The following is a 7,705-nucleotide window of genomic DNA, read 5'->3' on the forward strand; positions in this document are numbered from 1 at the left end:
GGGGGGACAAAATTTAATCTTCAGAATTTGTAGTGCTTTCCATCTAATTCATTTTGATTTGCTATTTGAAATATTTGAAATAGAAAACAATAACACAATTCACTCTTTACTAGAACGTTCCACATGTCTTATTTGAATGATTCGTAAAATCCCTCTCTTCAATTTATCCAAATTGACTTAATAATGACATAAAGTATTTTCAAGAACTTAAAAGTAATGTAGGCTGTAAACAACCTGAATTATAATTTCAATTATTTGTAATATGTTATTGTTATCAAAATTAATAATTCTGTCCTATGTGTGTATCCTTAAGTTTTAATACCTTATTTATCTGTAAAAGACATATATGTTATGGTTCTGTAAATAACATATTTATTTTTTAGTTTATTCTTTATCGTTACTTTTGTATTTGGTAATGTAGTTTTTGTTTAAGAAATATATACATATATGTGTAGATGGCTTTAACGTTGCGATCTGCGTCATAAAGGTATTGATAAACGGCTTTTATTATTCTGTACGTAGTTGTTGAGAGATGCAATAAAGAGTAACACGTATTTAGAATAATCCGTTCTTTTTTTTTAAGAACCTTTGTATTTATGTTTTTATTATGGCATTACCGAATATAATGTTTAATATTTATGTCTGTTATCCTAATAAAGGTGTTTTGTTCTGTACCTGCTTTTTTTATTATTAAATATTCAGCATGTAGCAAAAAGGAGAGAATAATGAATCCTCACTTTTACCTTCAGTTCTACCAATAGCAATACATATTAGTGAACGTGAACAAAAGTTCCTAATGGTAAAGTTAAAATAATTCCTTTGTTAGTTGTACAGATGCCATTGTGGAATATTTGTTGCATAGGTGATAACGGATATATTCCCAATGTCGTAACAACAATTATGTCCCCTCTTCTGAATGTGACCTTCCGAATTAGACTTATTGCCAGGTTTATACTAACATGAGCAACACCTGTGGAGTAGGATATACTAACACGCCCGGATCATTTGAGATCGACTTAGGTTTTGGGTGTTGCTCAGTCTTTAGTTTTCTATATTTTGTGTTGTGTTCTATTTTTTGTTTGTGTTTTTCTTTTTCGCTATTGAATTGTCTGTTTATTTTCGACTTATGAGTTTGAATGTTCCCTGGTATAAATGTATCTTTCGCCTCTCTTTTACCAATATGAACTACGATAAGATATGGGTAAATTATGTTCAAGAAAGTAAGACATTTTGACGGACCAATGAACAACAAAAACATATGGAACAGAAACAATTACCACTTAAAGCAATAGCTAGTGGCACATGTGGCAACGCACAATCATTCGAAAGTTTACGTGATTTCAGATGATTTGGTAGAAAGATAATATCATGCACTGTATGCACTTTATGCATTGTGTGTGTTTGTGTAAATCAGAGTGCATTTAAAAAAACACTCCACATTTCCATTCTCAATTTTAGATTATTCAAAGGTTAAAGAAAAAGAATCTAATGTCAAAAAAGAAATGACGACGGTAGACATTAACTAATGTTTACAGGTAAAACATGTATAATGGAAAAACCATCAATTGTTATAGGAACGTTTTATTTAATTAAAATGTCAATTGTTCTTGAACAATTGAGAGGTCTTTCCTTTTCGAAATGTAAAGTAAATGTTCCAATAGGCGTAGAATGCATTGACAAGCTCTCAAACACACATAAAACCGTTAAAAAATGACAAAAACAACAAATTCGATAATTTGGACATGACCATGACATTTGACCTTGTAACCTCTGTGAAGGTCATTGGTCCACAATGTCATTGTAAAAGACCCCATGGGTCTAGGACTTTTCGTTCCAGTTAAAGCTAATTTTACCTTTACGGAAACCGTTAACGGCGGTTATGCCCCTTAAGAATATGTCAAATCCTTTCGGTCAAAATGTAAAAAAAAAGTTGTGCTTCAGTCACCTCAACATTTTTCACTGTTTACTATTTCTGTAGGATTAACCGAGATATCGACTAAAAAGTTGAAAGGTCAAAGGTCAAGGTCAACCTTAAACTAAGAGCAGAATAAAAAAGGAAAAAACCAATTTTCCTCTTTTTTCACTCTAATTTCTGACAAGTGCAATTAGAGGCTAAATTTGGACCAGAACGTAATAAATTTATTCTATAACCCATGTATTTGAGAAAAAATCATGAAAAACAAAGACAATTCTGTTATATTAGACTTTATTTGTTACATTTCAAAATAAATTTATACTGAATTCTACACTTAGCTGTCCATTTCTAGTCAACTCTCTGTAAAGGATGCAACATAGAATAAATTTATTCTAAATGCATGGTGCTTTATGTATATGATCATTTATAAAATAAATTTATTATATAGAGCCTTAATATCTATTATTAGTTCTAGAAAACCATAGAATACATTTATTCTACATTTGATGTGATTTATGATTATAATAATATATCAAATAAATTTATTATGAAAGTAAAGTAATCTGTATGGTGAGGTTGAGACACAGAATAAAATTATTCTATGTTCAATGTGATTTTTGTCTTGTATAATAATATATAAAATAAATTTATTCTGAAAGTACAGTTATTATATTAAGGTGGAGACACAGAATAAACTTATTCTACATTCAATGTGGATTAAAAGTATTATGATATATAAAATAAATTTATTTTGATAGTGCAGTAATTATGTTAAGGTTGAGACACAGAATAAATTTATTCTGGTTATAAAAATATATAAAATTTGTTTAGGAAAAAATACACTGATCTGTATGATTTGTTTAGGCTACATAGAACAATTTTGATAATATTTGATATGTTCACATAATTTTACCTTGAAAATACATTTAGGTCAGAAAAAATGTGTTCCTATATAATTTTCTATTTTTCATGTCTATTTACATGTAAGATTCATAAAAATGTATTTTATTTGAAGATGCGATGTGACTGTTTATAAACCCAACTTAAGATAATGCATATATCTGCTATCAACAATGCAAAAGGACACTCCCTTGAATATGAAAACATCAATTTCTTCAGCTGATTTTGTTATGTGGGACTGAATAGAAATACTGTGCAGCAATTTAAAAAAAAACAAAATATCAATATATAAATGTAAAATAAACAGATAAGAAATAGTAAAAGTTCAACAGGTTTTTCTTAAATTGAAAATATATCTGTTTTTTAAAACATGTCTCTCTCTGTAGATGCACGTGCTAAAAATTGTCTTTTTTCTTGCTTCTGGATAGGTCTGATCTGAAAGAAATAACGACAAATTCAAAACAATTTCAAATATTTTTAGTAACCATACCAAAATTTATAATCTTTGATAAAGAAATCATCTGTCTTTGTTTTAATCTTACTTATGATGTCCATTTTGCTTATATAATATTATTCACTCTCTTTATTGTAATTAATAATAGTCTTCCTCTGTGTTGAAGTCCGTACTTTGACCTATAAAGATTTACTCTTATAAATTGTGACTTGGATAGAGAGTTGTCTCATTGGCACCTATACCACATCTTCTTATATCTATTGCCTCTGGATACAGCAAGATAAAGATGGCTATGCTATGCACTTGAACAGTAATTATTGAATTTTAATTTATACAATAAATGGATTAACTTACAGTAACTCATTAAACTTTTACAATTTAAAAGTCAACAATCTATCAAATTAAAACCTCATTATTACATACCTAATCTTCATCTTCAGAGACACTGAATAAGTCAGGACTGAATAACAATCTAGTCATTTTTTGCTGGTGTTTCATAACAGTTTTCTCACTCTACAAGAAATATTTGAAGTTTAAAATGCAGGAACACTTACTCTGTTATTGTTTTTCTTCAGGCATATTTCTTTATTTTTATCAGGATTGGCATGTATCATTCCCAACTTCCTGAAAATGCATGTAATATTTGCCATTGGACATTCAGCCAGTCATGATCAATCAATCAATCAATCATAGAGTCTTAAAACAGATGAGTGGTTCATGCCTAGGAGACAGCGAACTGAATACACAAATACCAATTAAAATCAGGTTTCATTAAGTCTTAAACAAAACACAGGACTGGTGTTAACAATACTTTTACCTATCCCATTTAACATACCAGAAAACAAGTAAGACATGTTCCAAAAGGAACAGCAGCTTCCTCAGGTAAAAATGTGAGTAATGTACCCAACACATTCTCCCTTCAACAAAATATTCATTTTCCTCTCAAAACGTTAAAGATGCGCGTTCAGCACTCTGATACAAAAATATATTGAAATTTAGGTACATGTACTTTAGTCAACACTTTACACATTTTATTACCAAAATATGAGTGCAAATGTCTCGCCTTTGTCTTACTTATCATTGAAATCATATTGAAAGTCTTTAGTACAATTATCAGGTATACTTAACTTTATCAATGCACAACTACAATGTATGACACAACTAAAAATTGTCCAATGAACCATAAAAATGAAGTCGAAGTCAATTGAGACCTGTCAGACGGACATTTCCAGCTGACAATGATTCCATACATGATACACCCTATATAGTGGTCCTACTGCTTAAAGTATCTGAGAAATAGACCAAACCACAAACACTATACATTGGCCAATGAACCATGAAATTGAGGCCAAGGTCAGACGGAACCTGTCGGGTGGATATGTACACCTTACAATCATTTCAATAATCCATACACCAAATATAGATGACTTACTAGTTATAGTATCTAGATACGGTCTTGCTTAAGTTACTTTATTTTTGATAACTGATCCATGGAATAAGGTCGAGGTCAGGTTAACCCTACATGTACCTAGCTGACGAACATGTAAATGTTGCTAGGAACCCATATACCAAACAAAGTTATCATATTACTCATAATAAGTGAGTTTTTCATTTAACAAAACAAAATGTATCAAGCAGTTACTGAACCATGAAAATGAGGTTGCCGGGACAATGACATATGACAGACGGAAATTTCGTAACATAAGGTATGAAGCATTAAGATTGTCTAACTTATAAAATATAATGCTTCAAACAAATAGTGTACACCATCGTCGCCGCCGTTGCTTGGTTGCAATACCTACCATGCCATGTCTCGCATACAGGCGAAAAAAAAAAACAAATCACTGCACAACAGACATCAACGTTTCATATAAACCTCTGAAGAAAGAGATACCTTTCTGAGAATTTTTTTTTCCTGAAAGGACCCTTTTATTTGTATTCATGCTGGACTATATTTCTTCCAGAGTTTAATCGTTAATTCGTTAATACACATGATATATATGCTACACTTTTACTATTTTATATAATATTTATGAAAAATTTACTGTTGTTAAAGTGTGTACATTTCCCTCGAGATACAATGTATATTATTTACCATTTAAAATTCCTTGCAGTCAGAATTAATACATTTTTTAAAAAATTATTCGAAAATGCCTGCCCATAACAAGTATTAATTAGATGACCATTCGGTCATTTGAGAAGAAAGATTCGACTGAGGTGTGTTTTTTCAGGGAGGTTCTTTTAGTTCGAAAAGGACATCTGTGGTCTACTAAAACAGTGCATAGTTATGAAAATTTGTCAACAGAAGGCATGAAAGGCTTTATATAATATCTATGTTAATATATAAATACATAAAATAAATACTTACAAACTTCTGTTGTCTATCCCATACCCGTAGCCAGTGGGGGTTCGGGGGGTTCGGACGAACCCCCCCCCCCCCCTTGAAATCAAATAAGTACTGTTAAAGTCAACGTTTTGTTCAAATTGTGACTGTTAAAGTCAAGTTCGTGAGTCCCCTTGGAAATTCCTGGCTACGGGCCTGTATCCTGCTATGTTCCTGGTGCCGTTTCAACAACGACAAATACAATACACAAACGGACATTGAATCGTCGCTCCTAATCTTTGAATAAGATTCGAAACAGACCTTTCCTCCATGTACTAACTCGAATAATTCAGCGCCCCCTATCCACTACTTTTCTCGAGGAATGGTTCATGGAGTAATCGAAGTGATCGTAATTTAAAGACTGGATTATTCGGGTTATCTATGTACTGACAAATATATTAAGATAGAGTCAAATGCACACGCTGTGAATTTATTATGTAATTTCCGTCGTTTGTTTGTCATTATCTATCGTGCGAAATTTTACATTCGGATGTTTATAATTTATTAGGTTTATATGATCACGATGGCTACAGTATGTGGTCATTAAAATATGATATGGGTAATTAGCATATGATAACAAATCGTGTTTGAAGAAAGAATCGTAAGATTTTATATTACAATGATCTTTTTCGTTTAGTTCTTAAAATAAAAAATCATTTACGTTATTAAAAAAAATCGAAGTTCTGAATATACCAATATATTTTTTTGTATAGGAACATTTATTCCATGAAAAACAAAAGAATATTGGGTATCGGGCGTATATTGCCTGTTACTCAGATATGAAGTACATGTACCTAGTTTGGTGTATCCAAAGTTACTGTATAATATAATTAGTACAGTCTGATGTGTAAATAATGGTACAACTGTATACTTATCCCCCATCCCCCATATATATATTTGCATGCTGGTTTTTTTTGTGTTGACGTCCGAAATACTGCACTGTAGACTTACAGTTAGGGGTTTTTTGCTTGTGAGAGAAACATGTTTAACCCCGCCACATTATTTATGTATGTGCCTGTCCCAAGTCAGGAGCCTGTAATTCAGTGGTTGTCGTTTGTTTATGTGTTTTACATAAATAAGGCCGTTAGTTTTCTCGTTTGAATTGTTTTACATTGTCTTATCGGGGCATATTATAGCTGACTGTGCGGTGTGGGCTTTGCTCATTGTTGAAGGCCGTACGGTGACCTATAGTTGTTGATGTCTGTGTCATTTTGGTCTTTTGTAGATAGTTGTCTCATTGGCAATCATACCACATCTTCTTTTTTTATATTAGCTTATTGTTCCTGCTTTCCGTAAAATAAGAATGGCTTTTCCATGATATTATATGTTACATTGCTCCTACCAAACAAATTATGAAGGTTAAGAAAACATTCGTTTATATGTAATGAAAGCATTTGAAGACTGGTACGATTGAAGTTAGAAAAATGTGTCTTGGCAGAGTGGCATGTCTTTTTACAAAGTTATTTGTATCTTCTGAAAAAACGCGTCAAAAAATCTGACGCAGTTTGTCTACACAAAACGTGTAAATAACATAAAGCATGTTGTCATTCTGGGTGTATGTATGTAAAAGCTACCACTGGACATCAGACATCGTTATTATCGTCATCCTCATCATTCTTTATATAGATAATGACCGGAGTATCTTATGGTAAAAAGGGACATAAAAAAGTGGTTAAAACTTTGCTCCATCATGGTTATCAATCTAAATAAATATAATTCTTTAATTTCGTTATCCTCTTATAAAATACAAGCACTATCATGGTTCTGGAATGATTTATCCGGGTTATTGTTTCATATGTAAATTTTAAAATAATAAATGGCGAATTAACTAAAAAAAAAATATAAATTATGAAAGAACGAAGCACTTACTTCAAAGTTGATTAAACCCCCGGGGATTTCAAGAAAGCTTTTTACACAAGACAAAGTCAACGAAGAGATTTCATTACGAACCTATCTACTGGATTTATTGTTATTTTGTTCAAGTCCTGATTATGCACGTAATTTTAGCCACATCACGTTCAGCAAACTTAGAAATCGTCTCCTTATTTTTTTT

The 7,705-nt window shown here is 31.5% G+C and overlaps 1 long non-coding RNA gene across 1 annotated transcript; it reads right to left on the reverse strand.

The window, feature by feature from the left end:
- Nucleotides 1-2,064: 2,064 nt before the first annotated feature.
- LOC143080154 (uncharacterized) lies at nt 2,065-5,710 on the reverse strand. The gene is made up of 3 exons (XR_012979636.1): nt 5,638-5,710; nt 3,693-3,782; nt 2,065-3,250 (listed from the first exon to the last, which is right to left on the reverse strand). It is a non-coding gene; the product is annotated as an uncharacterized LOC143080154 (long non-coding RNA).
- Nucleotides 5,711-7,705: the final 1,995 nt, after the last annotated feature.

Source organism: Mytilus galloprovincialis, chromosome 6 (genome assembly GCF_965363235.1).
Source record: "Mytilus galloprovincialis chromosome 6, xbMytGall1.hap1.1, whole genome shotgun sequence".
In the NCBI taxonomy this organism is placed as follows: Eukaryota; Metazoa; Mollusca; class Bivalvia; order Mytilida; family Mytilidae; genus Mytilus; species Mytilus galloprovincialis.